The sequence below is a fragment of the Scyliorhinus canicula genome, chromosome 9 (genome assembly GCF_902713615.1).
Source record: "Scyliorhinus canicula chromosome 9, sScyCan1.1, whole genome shotgun sequence".
Taxonomy (NCBI): domain Eukaryota; kingdom Metazoa; phylum Chordata; class Chondrichthyes; order Carcharhiniformes; family Scyliorhinidae; genus Scyliorhinus; species Scyliorhinus canicula.
This window is the reverse complement of record NC_052154.1, coordinates 51,045,058-51,063,423: the sequence shown is the minus strand read 5'-3', so window position 1 is coordinate 51,063,423 and position 18,366 is coordinate 51,045,058. Positions and strand designations below refer to the sequence as shown.

The 18,366-nt window shown below is 48.7% G+C and overlaps 1 protein-coding gene across 2 annotated transcripts in view; it reads right to left on the bottom strand.

The window, feature by feature from the left end:
* Positions 1-17,916, bottom strand: part of adcy7 (adenylate cyclase 7) — a 211,139-nt gene extending 193,223 nt beyond the window's left edge. For both annotated transcript variants that reach the window (XM_038806687.1, XM_038806690.1), the window contains exon 1: positions 17,746-17,916. The gene's annotated coding sequence lies outside the window, so the exon portion shown is untranslated. The remainder of the gene's footprint in view (positions 1-17,745) is intronic.
* Positions 17,917-18,366: the final 450 nt, after the last annotated feature.

Sequence of the window (18,366 nt, the reverse complement as noted above, 5' to 3'; positions counted from 1 at the left end):
AGTGTCATCAAAATTGGATTTCCTTTTCGGAAACCAGCAGTGATTCCTGCCAGCCTCACACTGCACCAGTCGGGGCGGAAATTCCCAGGAACCGGGAGACTCCGGCTTAGAACGGGCTGAGCATATTAAAATGAGTTCAAAGACACATTTAAATATGTGAGTCTGGTTCACACACAGCGAGGGCGCAATCCAGATTACGCCGGGTGCCACGGGTCGGGAGCATCGCATTCCATTCGGCACCCACCGTGAACCCGTTTCGATGCCCTCCCACTATTCTCCAGGAATAGTGGGAGGTGCATCAGGTGCAATGGTAGGGGTAGAATCGCTGTGCCCCATTTGACCAATGCAGATTATATCAAAACTGTCTGTCTGCTTGACAGAGGAAAACTGCATGATTTAGACCTGCACGAAGAGAGAGAGAAAAAAAAGCAAAATTTATGTGATAAAGATACCCATTGCCTGCAAATTATTACTATAGATGCATTAAGAAGTAAAGACCCAATCATTAACTTTCATTGATGAAACAGCAGGGACCATGGGTGGGATTCTCCCGGACCCGGCGGGGCGGGGGGGGGGGGGGCCCGGCGGGATGGAGTGGTGTGAACCACTCCGGCATTGGCCCGCCTTCACCTCCGCACCTTCAGGGCCTAGGCCGACGCCGGAGTGGTTTACGCCTCGCCGGCTGGCACGGAAGGGACTCCGCCGGCCGGCGCGTGTCCGCAAATGTGCGGGAGTGTCAGCGGCTGCTGACGGCATCCCCGCGCATGCGCAGGGGGGTTCACCTAGGCGTCGGTGGGCCCCCATCACGGGCCAGGCCACTGTGGGGGCACCCCTCGGGGCCAGATCGCCCCGTGCCCCCCCCCCCCAGGACCCCGGAGCCCGTTCGCTCCGCCAGGTCCCGCCAGTAAGGGACCTAGTCTAATCTACACCGGCGGAACTGGCAAAGAACCAGCGGGACTTCGGCCCATCGCAGGCCGGAGAATCGCAGGGGGGGCCACCAACCGGTGCGGCGCGATTCCCGTCCCCGCTGATTCTCCGGTGCCGGAGAATTCGGCGGATGGCGGGGCGGGACGATTCTCCGACACGGCGGGGGCCGGAGAATCCCGCCCCATGACCTCATGTTCTAGTTGCCACCTGCTAGGCTGTGATTATTGTTTTTCCTGAGAAGTATTCACCATCATAGAAGTAACAATTAGCGCTTGTGGTGCAATGAAAATGATGTACCAAACAAACATGCTTTGAGTAAAGTCCTTGGTGGCATTGAACTGGCTTAATACTATAGACCAGAGCTGTAACTGAGCTGAATTTCACTGTGTGGAGGATATGCAGTATAACTAATTTCCCAGAATGCATCAATACCAATCAGTTTTACCAATGGAATATTATTCCTTCAGCTTCCAGTGCTTTCTACTTCACAACCTTTATTCAAATAATTTTTAAAAACAAGAGGTAAGAGGTTAAATGATACCGAAGTGAATTTCATAATGGGTGTTTCTTATAAGAACGGTTGTATGTGTCAGAGAGTGAGAAAAAGCAAGTGCGCTCTGATAACTCAGCGACAGCAGTTTTTACATAGAAATACGTAAGTTGGAACACAAAAAAGTGCTATTCATCCCAAGTCAACATTTACCCTCCACGCAAACAGTAAATTTAATCAGATTTACCCACCCTATTTCGATAACCGTTTAGTCCATTTTCCTTTAACTACCTATCCAATCTAATCTAGAATGTTGACATTGTAACGTCAGTTACTAACACGAGAAGGGAATTCCGTGGTCTCAAAGGCATGTGCATAATAGCTTTTTCTGCTTCAGATAAGTTCCATAAATTTCAAAAAGTGCACTAACAGGCAAGAAGAAAATGGCAGTTACCTCTATTTTCAAACCAATTAATTATTAATCTGTGTTTTATTGGCAGCCAAGGTAACTGCTAATTTTTAACAGCTGTGAGGGGGAAACCATGAATAGAAAGGCAGACAATGCTTTTCCTCATTCTAATTTGATATATTTCCATGGACCAAATAAACAAATTAAATTTGTAATGTAAACAAAGACCAAGAAGGTCATACTGAGTGTTCTGATCTCCCATGGACAGCTAAGGCACGTGTCCCAGCTAATTATGAGAGTTTTGGGAAGGTGGGTATATTCCATGTTACACTGGATCACAATATGCATTTTTTAAAAATATTTTTATTGCAAAAAATTTTCTTCTGGGTGACGTGGATTTGCTGAGCGGATGCACGAAAGGTGGTTCTCCTCCTGAAAATTTGTATTTAGGGACTTTCAACTCGAAATCGCCGGCTAGAATCAGGAACAAATACTCCTCACTCTCTTCCAACAACATCAAGACTAGTCACGCCGACCAACAGCTGCTCCAGGGGACAATAAGAAGGAAAAAGCAACAAAAGCCTGGAGAGGCGAACCGAGGAGACAGCAAAGCCACGGGGCGACGAAACCCTGGCCACACCCGACCGAGAGGGACCACCAGGCCGCACACCGAGCCCCTCCTCCCCGGTGAGCGGATGGAGGGAATTCCTTATCAAGGAACTCCAGGGTACCATTAAAGTCGATATGAGGGCAACAGTCAAGATGGCGGTGGAGGAAGTGCTGATCACCATGGAGGCATCTCTGGAAAGGCGAAGAGGCAGCTGCAGATTCAGGCGGCAACCATAAGAGAGCTGGAAAAGGCCTCAAAGCACCTGAGCGACTGGATCGCTGCACTGGAAATGGAGGTGGCAAGGTTGATGCCTACTGAAAGGACGCTAAAGAATAGAAGATCAGGAGAACCGATTACGGTGCCGGAACCTACGCATTGTGGGCCTACCGGAGGGAACCGAGGGCAGGAACCCCATGGAATTTATGGCCCAGATGACGGGCAACCTGGTGGAGAGAGACAGCTTCCGCAAGTCACCAGAAATAAACAGAGCCCACAGGTCTCTCCGGCCAAAGCTCAGGGCCAGAGAACAGCCAAGGGCCATAAGTGCAAAATTGCACCGGTACCTAGACCAGGAAAGAAACCTGAACTGGGCCAAGCAAATAACGTGCTGCAACTATGAGGGGCATCCAATCAGGATTTATCAGGACATTGGGATGAACCTGGTCAAGCACCGGGCGGGGAGAGGGCACCTGGCGACAGGGGATGTGAACACAACCAACGGGGGGATAGTAAGGGGGGTGAATGGGTGGGGGGAACAGGGGAGGAGGACAACAATAGGGGCAAGAGGAGGAGGGAAGGAGGGGGAGAAACAAATCAAAAAGGGAAAGCAAAGGGACAAGAGGGGTGAAGGGCTCTAGACTGGCTATGATGGATCGCACATGGCAGCAAGGAACACAAAGGCACTGCCAACAGCCACTTTGGTGGGTCCCAAAACAAAGGGAAACCCCAGAGTGCAGGGGCACACCCACATGGTCTACACACAAATGGCAGCCATTTTGGGTGGCCTCTGGACAAGGGGTGCACAGGGGCCCGGCCTCATGGTGTGTACAGTGACTGCAACCATTTTGCATGACCCCCTAACAAAGGGAAACCCCGGAGTGCAGGGGCACAGGGCTAAATCACTGGCTTTGAAAGCAGACCATGCAGGCCAGCAACACGGTTCAATTCCCGTACCAGCCTCCCGAACAGGCGCCGGAATGTGGCGACTAGGGGCTTTTCACAGTAACTTCATTTGAAGCCTATTTATGACAATAAGCAATTTTCATTTCATTTCATTTCACATGGTAAGTATGGTTGATCCTGGGGGGGATAGAAGCCCCCCACCAAAATAATCACCTAGAACGTCAGAGGGCGAAACGGCCCAGTGAAAAGATCCTGAGTCTTCGCCCACCTGAAAAATATGAAGGCCGACATAGTCTTCCTCCAAGAAACACACCTGAGGGAGAAGGAGCATTGCAGGTAAGAAAGGGCTGAGTGGGCCAGACCTGACATCATGCTCAGGGACGAGAGCTAGGTGGGGTTGGCCATGCTGCCCAATTAGAGTTCACTGTTTGCAGCGACGAGAGTGGTTACAGACAAGGAGGACAGTACGTCGTGGTTAGTGGGGTCCTGGAAGGGGCACCGGTAGTCCTTGTTAACGTGTACTCTACCAACCAGGACGACACATAAAGAAATCCATGGTGGACAAACCTGACACAAACACAAGGCCGGCCCAAGGTACCGGCAACTCGGGCAGTCGCCCGGGGCGCCATGTGCTAGGGGGCGCCAGAGACTCGGGTCCCGCGCATGCGCAGTTGGGCCGGTGCCAACCAGCGCATGCGCGGTGGCCGCCCTCCCCCAGGGCGCCCCCCCCCCCCCTCCGGCCGCCCCTCCTCCGTCCGCCCCTCCGTCCGCCCCCACGGCCCCGCCCCCGCCCCCCGGCCCCGCCCCCCCCGGCCTCGGCCCCCCCCCCCGGCCTCGCCCCCCCCCGCCCCCCCCCCCGCCTCGGCCCCGCCCCCCCGCCGCGGCCCCCCCCACCTCGGCCCCCCCCCCCCCCGCCTCGGGCCCCCCCCCCCCCGAAGGGCGCTGAGTTCAGCTTGCCCGGGGCGCCAGCAACCCTAGGGCCGGCGCTGCACAAACACACACTGACCTATTATGGGGGGAGACTTTAACTATGCACAAGACCCAGGGATAGACAGATCAAACCCCAAATTGGGGCAATATTCAAACATGGCGAAGGAATTAAACACCTTCATGGAACAGATGGGAGCTGTGGACCAATGGAGGTTCACACTTCCAGGGGAGAATGAGTTCTTCTTCTCCCAGGTACACAGAGTATATACCAGGATCAAATTCTTTGTAGTTGGGAAATTGGTGCTCCCAGGGGTAGTAGGAATGGAATACTCCACAATTGTAATCTCCGACCACCCACCACGCTCCACACTACATGGATGTGAGGTTGGAGATGGGCATGGCCCAATGCCCCACATTAATTGATTGATTGTCACGTGTACCGAAGTAAAATGAAAAGTATTTTTCTGCAGCCACATGCTGGTTAGACAAGGAAAAACAATATCACAGGCCGTAGACAGGTACATTACCAATAGCCAGCATGGGAAGGTCTCACCCTCCACGTTCTGGGAGGCGCTGAAGGCTGTGATCAGGGGCAAAATTATTGCTTCCAATGCGCCAGAGACAGGGAAGAGAGGGCAGCTAGGGAACAACTGGTCAACTCCATACTGGAGATAGACCGGTGATAATCCGCGGTCCCGACTGTAGAGCTTCTGGCGGAGAGGAAAAGGCTACAAATGGGCTTTGACCTGCTGTCCACAAGGAAAGCAGTGCAACAACTCCGCCAGACATGGGGGACCTTCTATGAACACGGAGACAGAGCCAGCTGTCTGCTGGCTCACCAGCTGAGGAAGTAGACAGCCACAAGGGAAATTGCGCAGGTTAGGGACAACAACAGCAGGATGGTAGCCAAACCGGAAAAGGTCAATGAAGCATTCAAGGCCTTCTACCAGGCACGGTACACCTCGGAGCCGCCCGAGGGGGACACGAAGATGGAGTAGTTCCTCGAAGGAACTTGACATGCTGGTCGCGAGGGAAGATAGTAGACAGGGCATGGAAGCAACATTAGAACTGGGGGAAGTCATGGAGAAGCTTAACTCCATGCAGGCGGGAAAGGTGTTGGGGCCGGATAGATTCCTGACGGACTCCTACAAACAATTTGTGCCAGCGTTATCCCCTCACTTGTGGGAGATGTTCACAGACTCGCTGGTAAGGGGCTCCCTGCCTCCAACACTGGCACAAGCCTCAATATCTCTGATACGCAAGAAAGACAAAGACCTATCCAAGTGCGGGTCCCACAGACCCATCTCGCTGCTCAATGTAGACCCAAAAATTCTAGCTAAAATGCTGGCTAGACGGCTGGAGAGCTGCATAACAAAGGTGGTTGCAGAGAACCAGACGAGGCTTTGTCAAGGGCAGGCAGCTAACATCAAACATCAGGCGCCTGCTGAACGTGATAATGACTCCATCTGGGGGGAGAACACCAGAAGTGATCATCTCCCTCGACGCAGAAAAGGCCTTTGACAGAGTCGAGTGAAAGTACTTCATAAAGGTACTGGAGCGGTTTGGGCTTGGGTCAGGGTTCACCGCCTGGGTGAAGCTTCTGTACAGCACCTACATGGCGAGCGTTAAGACAAACACTACCAGCTCTAAATTCTTCCAGCTGCACAGACGCACAAGACAGAGATGCCCGCTGTCCCCGCTGCCGTTTGTCCTGCCAATCGAGCCGCTCAGAACGGCAAAAGGCTGGAAAGGTATCCAGACAGGAGGCAGCGAGCATAGAGTCTCTCAATACAGATGTCCTGCTCCATACATCTTGGACCCCCCAAGCCAGTATGGAAGTGATCATGAAGTTTGTGAAGGAGTTTGGAGCATTCTCGGGCTACAACTTGAGCAAAATCTTCCCGGTGAACCCACAAGGGAGAGGGACAGAGCTGGAGGGATTACCGTTCAAACAATCCCAAAACAAATTCTGCCCTAAACAGGGTGAACGCCACTTCTACATGTGCAGGGCTGAGCCGAATGCAGCCCGAAGGTGGTACACAGAGCACACCTAACCAGGCCCGAATGAACAGGTACTTCCCGGAGGTGGAGGGCAAATGTGAACGGTGCCAGGGTGGCCTGGCCAACCATACCCACATGTTCTGGGCCTGCCCATGATTGTCGGGTTCTGGACAGCCTTCTCCAAGGCAATGTCCAAGGCTATAGGGGTGAGGCCGGTCTTACAACAGCCAGAACTCTTCATGAGGAGGGGTGCCGACATCCTAGCCTTTGCCTCCCTAATCGCCCGCCAGAAAATCCTGCTCGGCTGCCAATTGGCAGCACCGCCCACAGCTGTAGACTGGCTGTCCGACCTGTCGGAATGCCTACAGCTAAAGAAAAGAAAATTCACTATTCGCGGGTCAGAAGAGGGCTTCCACAAGACGTGGAAACCATTCATCAACTTGTTCCAAAACCTGTTCATAGCTAGCAACCAACAGGGCGGGGTGGGGGGGGGGGGGGGGGGCAGGCGAGCCACAAAACGCAAAGGAAAGGGGAGGGGAGGGAGGGGGAGGCAAAAGCCCACGGGGGGGGGCATGGGATACAGGCGGCATAGCTGCGGAGGACAGGCCCGAGGACAAGAGGGAAAAACAGTGAGAACACCAGCATGTTAGCAGATACACGCACGGCCAATATCAGAAACCTAACCAGGGTAGGACTGCCATATAGAGTCTGCAGACACAGGGTGGGAGGGGAGGGCTATGTAAATAGTCATTAGATTCGTTGTTTGAATAGTTATATTTTCTCTTTCTGTTTTGTGTGTCTCTGCTCATTTCTCCAAGAGAGCTCCGTAAATATGCAAGCATTAACCTTCTGAGATTATTGAGATTACTGGACTATGTATCATAAAAATATAAAAATCAACAATGACATTGTTTTTAAATTACAAAGCAATCCAATAGAATACAAATAATTTGTTATTTTTAATGAAATAATAACTATAACCATTTACCACCCCATCCTTCCCCAACCTGCCCCCCAATCTCCCCCACCTCCGAGATGCTGGCCATAAAGAAGATGATGAATGGCTTCCACCTGGAATAGAACCCTCCTCCGACCCTCTGATGGTAAACTTAATATTTTCCAGTCTCAGAAATGCTGACACATTCCCCAACCGCACCGAGGCCTTAGGCATCGCCGATAATCTCCAACCAAGTAGAAGATACCTCCGGGCTATCAGAGAGGCGAAGGTCAGGCCATCCACCTTCCTCCCCCCCAGGAGCATGGGCCAGATCGCCACCAATGGGCACGGCCACAGCCTGACCCTCACAATCTCCGATATAATGTCAAAACAGGAGACCCAGAACTCAAACAACTTAGGGCAGGACCACAACATGTGTGAATGGTTCACCGGCCCCCTCAGACAACCCAGTCCTCTCTTCCGAGGAAAAACCCAGTCATACACGCTGTAGTCAGGTGCGCTCTGTGTTTGGGCAGCATGGTGGTATAGTGGTTAGCACTGTTATCTCACAGCACCGAGGACCCGGGTTTGATTCTAGCCCCGGGTCACTGTCTGTGTGAAATTTGCATTTTCCACCCTTGTCTGCGTGGGCCTCACGCCCAAAATCCAAAGATGTGTAGGGTAGGTGGAATGGCCACGCTAAATTGCCCCTTAATTGGAAAAAAAAGAATTGGGTACTCTAAATTGAAAATGTTTTTAAAAGTGTGTTCTGTGACCTATCAGACTCTGTGAACTATTAAACTATATGAGACACAGCCTGGCACACGACGAGGTGGAATTTACCCTGTGCAAAATCTTGCTCCACACCCTTCCACCCAGCCGCAGGCCCAGCTCCTCCTCCCACTTCCCCTTTACTTCCTCTGACGGTGCTCTCCCTGTCTACAACAACCCTTCATATTTATCAGATATCTTCCCTTCCCCTATCTCATCTTGAGACAGCATCCTGTCAAGTGCAGGTCCCGGTAACCGAGGGAATTAAGGCAGTTCCTTACGAACAAAGTTTCGCACCTGCAGATATCTGAACGAACTCCCCCTTGAGAGTTGACATTTCCCCACTATCTTCTCCAGTCCCAAACACCTACCTTCCACAAACAAATCCCTGAACCTCTCGGCTACTTCACACTTCCAAATCTTATGCATTGCATCCATCCCGGACGGCAGAAATATATGGTTCTCACAAACTGAGTGACCTAGTATGTAGTCACAAACTAGGGGCTGGTTTAGCTCACTCAGCTAAATCGCTGGCTTTTAAAGCAGACCAAGCAGGCCAACAGCACGGTTCGATTCCCGTACCAGCCTCCCCGGATCGGCGCCGGAATGTGGCAACTAGGAGCTTTTCACAGTAACTTCATTGAAGCCTACTCGTGACAATAAGCAATTTCATTTTCATTTTCAACTGGTGACAGTAATGACATTGCTCCCAATTTAAAATACTGCCTAAATTGGTTCCAAATCCTTAGAGACACAACCACCTCCAGGCTCATAGAGAACCTGGCCAGAAAGAACGAAGAGGGGCCATAACTAAAGCCATTAGACACAAACCTACACAGGAATTCTCCTCCATCCGCCCCCACCTCAGCCCCAGCTCCTCCATGCACCTCCGCATTGTTTTGATGTTCGCCAACCAGTAATAGAACATCAAATTCAGCAGCGCCAGTCCTTCCGATTGACTACCCCTCTGCAGGAAAGCTAGCCCAATCCTGTGAGTCATACCCGTCCGAACAAGGGCCGAGATTAACATGCCACCCTTAACTTAAAAGGGTTCAGGGAGGAGGATCAGGAGACACTGGAGCACAAATAAGAACCTCGGTAGAATGTTGATTTTTAACCGTCAGCACTCTCCCTGTCGGGGGCAACGGAAGGGCATCCCACCTCTTCAGGTCCCCCTTCACCTCCTCCACCAGACTGGCCAGGTTCACTCTGTGTAGTGTCATGATATGCAAACGTGCAACCAATGAACACTCAGAATAGGACACAACCAATGGGCAGTCAGGACACTCAGAGGTGGCATCACAAGGGGGCATGACATAAACACTATAAAAGGGATGAGGCCCTCACACCCTGCCTCTTTCCACAGACATGTAGAGAGTTAGACAAGGTTGATCAGCAGCATCACACCCCAGCACATGGCTTAGAGCAAGCTGGTACAGTTACTACAGTTAGATTAGCAGAGAGTCGAACTCATTTGAGAACTGTGTTAATAGTTCAATAAACACATTGAACTCATTTCAGAGTTTGGAGCATCCTTTAATTAAGACTGCATTAAATAGCAGCCAGTGTTATCCGAAGCAGCATAACACAACATGTAGCAAGGTCCAGACATAAGCCATCTGAATCCCTAAATACCTAAACCTCATCTTGGCCAGCCTAAACGGCAGCCACTGCAAATCTATTTCCTTCCCTTCACCGGGAAGGCGTCGCTCTTACTTACATTCAACCTGTACCCGGGGAAGGAACCAAACTTCCTTAACAGCTCCTTTCCACAATATGTGTCTTTTGAAACATATACATGTATTTGTTAGATGAAGGCGGGAGCATGTCCATCCATGGTCAAATAGAAAGCCAATACTCACTGTCAAAACTGACACACAAACATCAGCTCCTTAGAGAGTTGCCAGCTAACCTTCACCAATTGTTGAACAACACCTCAGCAAGATTTAATAACACGGAAGCCATGGAAAGATTTCTTCCAAATATACGGCGTGTAATATTTGTGATATTAGATTGATAGCAATTATAAGGCAATTATATTTCATGGAAGATTTTCTATCATTTATCATGTCTATTGATTCGCACAAACATTACAACTCACTCATTTCCAGCCCTCTTTAAAATCAATACTTCTCTAAATCTGTTTTTTCAATGCTGAAATTCTGATTTTGATAAAAATTAAAAATAAAAAGCAATAAATCCACAAAAAAATACAATAACAATTGGTGTTTCAAAATAGATAATTATTTTTCCCTTTTAATTGACATTGTTCAGGAAGCGGTCAGCGCTTTATTTCTTGATTATATATATTATATAGTTATCACTTCTTGGCCTTTTGGTTAAGATCAAGCATGAGATCAAGCCCAAGATGAGGTACAATGGGCAGAATTCTTTGTTTGTCGACGACAAAATCGTGAAACGCGAATGGGCAGAGAATAGGTTCCGCGCCAGCCAGCTCAAACCGTCTTCCCCAATGCCTCCACCCCGGACGCCACCCGTGCGGTGTTGGCCTGGGTGGCACTCATTGTCAGCACCACTTCCTGCTGCTGCACGTGGTTGGACTCCTCCAACTGCACTTGCAGGTGCTGGATGCTCGCCGACAACCCCTCATGTAGACCCTGGCTCTGCGACTGCATCGCCACTATGGATGGGACGGTGTTGTGTGTTCCAGAAGCTCGAGACCCGTCTGGATGACAGCTCGTTCCTCGGGTTGGCCTGCCCTCCGAGCGTCCGCCCCCTTGGCAGTGCCTACCTCCACCTGCTGTACCGGAGCAGCTGTGTGGTGAGCACCAGAGGGTGCCCCAGGAGCTTCTTCACTAAAGTGCCCAACCGAGGTGAGTGTCTCTGGGATGGGGGAGGGTGTTGGAGACGGCTGTAACGGGAAATCTGTGTCTACATCAGAATTGAGCTCCGGGATGTCCTGAGTCTCGGGTGGAGGGCTGGTGTCCGAGCTGCTTTCTGCGTTACTGCTCGGCTCACCGGGGGGGAGGGGGGGGGGGGCTGTGGCATGGCACTGGCTGGGGGCAGGGTGTGCCAGATGGACCAGCCCCATCTCCAGCTGGTCCTATAAGACACAAGGCAAGACAAATTATTAGATTGCGGACTGGGGGGGGGGGGGGGGGGGAAGAGTGGTGTGGGGGTGAGGGTAGTGTTCGGGGGGTATGGAGGGTGGCGTACACATCATGGGGAACTGCAACTAAGTGGAGTCCCACTTCCTCGGCCACCTCCATTACCTCCCTTTCTTCCGGGCCACCAAAAATGTCCAGGGCCTTCTACTCAGCCACAGGGTGGGCAGCTTGTGGCCTCTGTGCCCACAGCACCCCGCATGTGGTGCAGGGTGGGGGTTCGGCCGCCCTCCGGGTTGGGTGGGGGGGGGGGGGTCCGACTTATGAACAGGTGTGACTTGGGTTGGTGCCGAGGCCGAGGCACAATGTTGCCAGCTCACCGATGCCGCCCTGAGGAGGCCGCGCAGTTTCATCTGGCACTGCTGGTCGGAACGGACGGTGTTGCTTGTGGCGCTGACCGCCTCTGCCATCTGCGCCCAGGCACAACGAAAGGCAGCAGCTGGCAGCCTCCTTCCCGGGCCAGGGTACAGGGCCACCCTCCTCTGCTCCGCGGCATCCAGGAGGATCTCCAGCTCGACATCGGTGAAATGTGGAGCTGCTCTCCTTGCTGCCATCTTGTTGGCTGGGATGGTGTGTGTGGGAAGTGAAGTGTGTATATGCGGCTGCAGCTTGTCAGCCTCCTGAGTGTCAATCGCGAAACCAGCGAATCCAGGACCATTTCTCGTTAGAATCGATTGTGTTCCATGTGGCGCCAGTGCTAGCCCCTAAACAATAGCTGAATCGGTCCAGGTGTGGCACCAGTTTTGCTGGTGTGGAACTCCACGAATTCTGCATTGGCGTCAACACTCAGTCTCAGAAACGGAGAATCCCTCCCAATGCCTTTTCTTACCAGCTTGGATCTTGTATGTTTCCCTTGTGGAGACCATGAATGGCTTCAATATGAATTTGCATTGCTTTTTTGGAGCAATCAATGGGATGATTAAAGGTTTGTCCTGTCCACTCTGCACAGTGGCATTGTAACTTTAAGGATGGGATTTTAAAAATCTATTTATTCAAAAGTATATGTACTGTATAGTTTTGACAGAGCAGCACGATGGCACAGTAGTTAGCACTGCTGCCTCACAGTGCCAGGGATTAGAGTTTGATTCTGACATGGGGTCTAGTTTACATGTTTCCCCTTCTCTGTGTGGGTTTCCTCCGGGTGCTTACAGTCCAAAGATGTGCAGGTTAGGTGGATTGTGCTAAATTGCCCCTTAGTTTGTGTGTGTGTGTGTATGTCAGTGTGAGTGTGTCTGTGTATGTGAGTATGGCTATGATTGATGTGGTGTAATGCCCCTCAAGCAAGAAGCCTCTGCCAACAGACGAGTGACCTGCTCCAAGAATAATTAGCTACAGAAACAGATGAAAGTCTGACCAATGCACCATCAGGGTGCGGAAAGGTTGAGAGAGATAAGGTTCCACAATAAACAAAACAGGGCATTGCATTTCTTTGTAGTCACAATGCAGATTTCAATCACCACAATTTAAAGCTTTTGTGTGAATGCTATCATAAATCAAGGCATGGACAGCAGTGTCAAACAATGTCAACAGAAAACTAACATGAAATTAGTAACATGATGCAATTTCAGATCTCTTATCTATGGTTTATGACAACCCATATACCTTGATTTGACAGCCTTGTACATTGCCTTCTATTCTATGATACATGTATGATACTCTTTTCATTTGCATTCTAACAGTTATGTCTTCTGCCACCTGCACTTGCCATATCAACAATGTAGTTATTTTTGCATAACTTTGCACTCAGGACAGTATTAGACAATCACCGTATTGTGATAGGAGTGATGGGTAACATCTACATTCTTTATTCATAAGCTCCTCACCAATGCAACACAAGGCTCTAACAGATCAGTGGCAGCTTTCACAAACGGAAACAAAGGCAAGATACATTTTATATTTAATTCCATCTGGGAACAAGGAATTGCATTTTTTTTTAAATCGCATAATTGTATAACACAAAACAACCACACATTCTTCTAAATTTGTATTGCAGTGGATTGCAAGCTCATCAAAGGCTGAGCTTTTCTCTAAAAGATAGATATACCGTTACCGAAAACATTCCCGTGTAACATCCTCTGCAAGTAACTAGAGATATTGATTTCAGATGGTTTCTGAGACCTTCACAGTGTGAGACACTTCATCAATGGCTCACCAATGGTACTTCAATGCTTCTTAACATATGACAGGTAGGATGATGCAACATCACAATTGTGGTCAAACACATGTCCTCATGTTGTCATTCTGAGAACTGTACAACAACCAAGTAAAAGCACTTTCCCAAGACGAGACGACCAAAACCATCTCTCTGACCAGAAGCTGCACAAAGAAGGTAGAAAGTGGATTGTGGATCCACTTTTTACAATTTTCTCTTCCTGCTTCAGAAACCAGGAGGGTCACTGTTTCAGAATCAACTGAAGGGGAAAGATTTTGCTTCATGAATTTCATTTTTGATACCTCAGAAAAGAAAAGAAAAGATCGGCTCTTCAGGGTTATAAGAGTACTTTGCAGTTGGCATTTTTACTTTCATTCAAATAGAATGAGCAGAGCTTATCAGAGTTACCAAGGAGATACACAAATATGTCTTAAGTCAACATTAGCTGTCGTGATACATAGAATCATAGAACGGTTACAGCAAGGAAGCCATTTGTTCTGCCTTGTCCATTGCCAGTTCACTGCAAGAGCAACTCAGCTACTCCCACTCCCCACTTTTTCCTGTCACCTTGCAAAAACATTCCCTTCAGAAAAAGCACAATTGAATGTGCCTCCACTACGCGTTCAAGCAGAGCACTGTGTAAAAACATTTTTCCTCATATCGCCTTTGGTTCTTTGATTCAATCCTTCCACCAATGGGAGAAGTTTCTCCCTGACCTCTCACAATTTTGCACATCCATATCAAACCTCTACTCAATCTTCTCTTCTTCAAGGAGAATAACCCCAGTTTCTTCAATCCATTCAAATAACTAAAGTCTCTCAACCCTCGAAGTATTCTCACAAATATTTTCTGCACCCTCTCTAATACCTTCACATCCTCCCTGGAATGTGGTGCCCAGAATTAGACACAATACTCCAGTTGCGGTCGAAACAGTGTTCAATAAAAGGTCACCATAACTTGGTTGCTTTTGGACTTTTGCCTCTACTTATAAAGCCCAGTATCCTGTAACAAATACTTCAATTTTCAATGTTTGTGCACATATACCCCAGGTCTATTTGCTTCTGTACAGGTTTGAGAATTGTGCCCTTTGCCCTAAATCATCTGGCCCCACCCACAGCGGGAATCGTCACGGGCAGGATGGAGAATTCGACATGCAAGCAAAAGGTCTGTTGACCTCGGGTGGGAATTTCTAGTCCTGCGGCAGGAAGGACCGGAAAATCCTGCCCTTTATTATTTAAATGGCTTCTCCTCATTCTTTCTACCAAAATGTAACACTTATCACTTCTCTGCAAATAAATATAATATTCCGCATACCTACTCATTCCATCAGCCTGCCTAAGTTTCCTTTAAGACCATCACTATCACTGTCCTCTTCACAGTTCACAATGTTTCCCAGAGAAGAGAAATACCTGCATCAAGAGAGGAGTCATGCAAGTGACAAGACTACAGAAATGAACTCAATGATTAACTTTTCAGAACCAATCCAAACCATGGGAGAGGACCTTTTGTTTTGCTTGTCTCTACAGATTATTTGCTTAACAGTCAGGTTTTAAACGACATCAGCTCAGATGTGTGAATCAAGAAAGAAACGGGTGGGATTTTCCGGTCGATGCCGCTGCGAGACCGGAAATTCCCACCTCAGGTCAATGGACCTTTAAATGGTCTGCCAAATTTTCTGTCCCGTCCCCAGCGATTCCCGCATTGGGCAGGACCCTATATATTTCACCTTGCAAGGCCAGTATGCACTCAAGTTTACCCAATATTTTGCCAGACTATCTGTGGCACAGTGGTTAGCACTTCTGCTTCACCGCCTCAAAGGGACCCGGGTTTGATTCCAACCTTGGGTGACTGTGTGGAGTTTGCACTTTCTCCCCGTGTCTGCGTGGGTTTCCTCTGGGTGCTCCACTTTCCTCCCACAGTCCAAAGATGTGCAAGTTAGATGGATTGCCCATGATAAATGTCCCTTAATGTCCAAAGGAGTGTAGTATAGGTTAAGGGGTTATTAGGATAGGATGGGAGAGGGGGTTTGGGTGGAGTGCTCTTTCAGAGGGCCGGTGCAGACTCGATTGGCTGAATGGCCTCCTTCTGCACTGTAGAGATTCTATGGAAATTGATTTAACAGTAATTTGGTGGTATAGAACTTGAATATCACTGAAAAGAGAGACATGTTGTTGAAACTTTTCATTCTGCACTCATCAGGGCAAACACAGGAATGGCAAATTTTGATGATCACAACAATTTACACTCCAGGAGAAAAGTTGGCAGGTCGACTCAGATTGGCAAGGCGTTGCCATGGAGAAAGCAACAGGAAACTATACGCTCTCCAAACTCCTGGATAATTCAAAAGAGGCACAAAGCTTGAACATATTCCTTTTGTTTGCAGAGAACGGGTCCCTGCCTATGGATGTATGTTGCATCTGGTGAGCGTAAATGAGCCACATTATAAGTGTGACTGATTATCTTAAATTTGTTATTATTGTAGCTCTTGGCACACTCAGGATTGTTCAGCAAGCACTTCCCAATCACAGAACTATATCTAACAGCAGACCTTTTGTTTTGGGATTTGCAAGTGTGGACTGGTTGAGTACAGCCTGTATTCTGCCTATTACAAACAAAGGAACAAGCTGTTTTATTCAATCAGCCAATCAATGGGTGTGGCCGATGTATTTGGCATGGCACTGGCTTTAAAATTTATAGACGACCATGCTTCATGCGGTAGACAGAATGTTTTTTTGGACTAACGGCAGCACCTGTCAGTGAAATTGATTTAACTAGGCATACCAGTTATTCAAACATTAAAAAAATATTTTTAACTAGCCCAGTACCTAGTATGTCTAGGGACTTAGATTTGTACAGTGCATGTTTCTAACCATAGTGCAAACAAATAATATACAACATATTAAGGTGGATAAGTCAACATTCTATTTAATATGTGCCTCTATAAAGCTAATATTAAACAAACACCAGCCTCCCTGGCTTTGTCCACAAGAAAGAGAATAAATTGCACAAGCTGAGGACATTAAAAAGTGGTTTCCAACTAATTAAAGATTGCTGAAGTGTATCCACATTCCAATAAGGGCAGCATGGTAGCACTGTGGATAGCACAATCACTTCACAGCTCCAGGGTCCCAGGTTCGATTCCGGCTTGGGTCACTGTCTGTGCGGAGTCTGCACATCCTCCCCGTGTGTGCGTGGGTTTCCTCCGGGTACTCCAGTTTCCTCCCACAATCCAAAGATGTGCAGGTTAGGTGGATTGGCCATGTTAAATTGCCTTTAGTGTCCAAAATTGCCCTTAGTGTTGGGTAGGGTTATTGGGTTTTGGGGATAGGGTGGAGGTGTTGACCTTGGGTAGGATGCTCTTTCCAAGAGCCGGTGCAGACTTGATGGGCCGAATGGCCTCCTTCTGCACTGGAAATTCTATGTAAATTCTATGTAATATGGGGAATCAAGGGAGTGAAATTATACACAGTAAGATCCCACCAATGGCAATGAGATAAACGATGAGAAAATCTGCTTTAAGCGGTGTTGGTGGTGGAGTGATGTTGGGCAGGGTGAGGGACGCCATTTAAGTAGAATCATAGATCATAGTGCAGAAAAAGCCCTTCGGCCCATCAAGCCTGCACTGACAAAAACATTACGCTAAATCTACACTATTCTCACTTCCCAGCACTTGACCCAGAGCCAATAGTACGGTGGGTGGGTACGTGGAGCCTTGATTTAATGTCCAGTCCCAAACCAGTAGAGCGCTGAAGTATCAGCCTGAATTGTGTGCTCAAGTGACTGGATTAGAATTCCTGTTCAAAGGTGAGAATGTGTTCTCGAGCACATGAAGGCTTGCAAAATGACCAATTTTCTTTTAAAAATTACTTAATTTACGGGTGGACTTTTTTTTTGCAGATGCTGATTAAAGTCCCATTACCAATTTTTTAGGTTTGATCGCCCCGGTATAATTGATGCCTCTAGAGTCACTCTGGTTGCGATCTCAAACAGTTCCAAAATTGTAACTTCCCTTCGTACTTGCGTAGGAAGGAGTTCTTACAAGTCGACACCAAGTCATCATAAATTTAAAGTGAGTTTTTTTTTACATATTGCCCAAGCTTCTCCATGCAGTCTTTCAACACAATATAGGATATCACTTTTTTTTGACCTTATATTCATGTTTTTACATGGGTTTGATCAGCGGATATCTTTCCAAATTTACATCCACTGCTACCAAATTCAGAGAAGACTCGAGATAGAGGGTTTGTGGACATGAAATGATTTAAACTTACCTGGCTTTCAGAAGTCTGACTTTTTGTTTTGACTATTTGCCGCTGACAGTGATCAGATTAAAGAGAGTGCTTCCCAATCCCATTCCATTCAACAGGGATGTTTAAAGCCAGATGCACAAATCGGAGCAGCTTCTCCCGGTGTGGACCTGACGTCTGGGCGCAGGGGTTGATTTTTTTTAAAGTTAAACCTCTCTCTCCCCCCCCCCCCCCCCCCCCCCCCCACACACACACACACACACACAAATCTTTTTTCACTTCCGTCTCACAACTGCCTGTGCGTTACCCAACAGGAAACGTGCATTTTCAGCTGGGTTTTGAAATGCGGAAATGATTCTTGGTGTTGAGGCAATAAACTTTGGTGTGTCTGTGAACATTGTCCATCAGCAGGAGGGGAGTAGAGGCGGCAGGATCTGGGCTTCAGCCCTGCAGAGCTGATCCTTTTGGAGGGCTCTTAACCCACAATGTTGCCAAAGAATTCTTGCTCTCCGCCCCCCCCCCCCCCCCCCCCCGCCCCTCACCACCTACCTCACTCTAATTGATGCAGAATTAATGTGTCGCCTAAAGCTTTTAAAGCATGTTCTTGCTGTCTCGGGGTTGGTTTGCAATGTCGTGGAGAGGCAG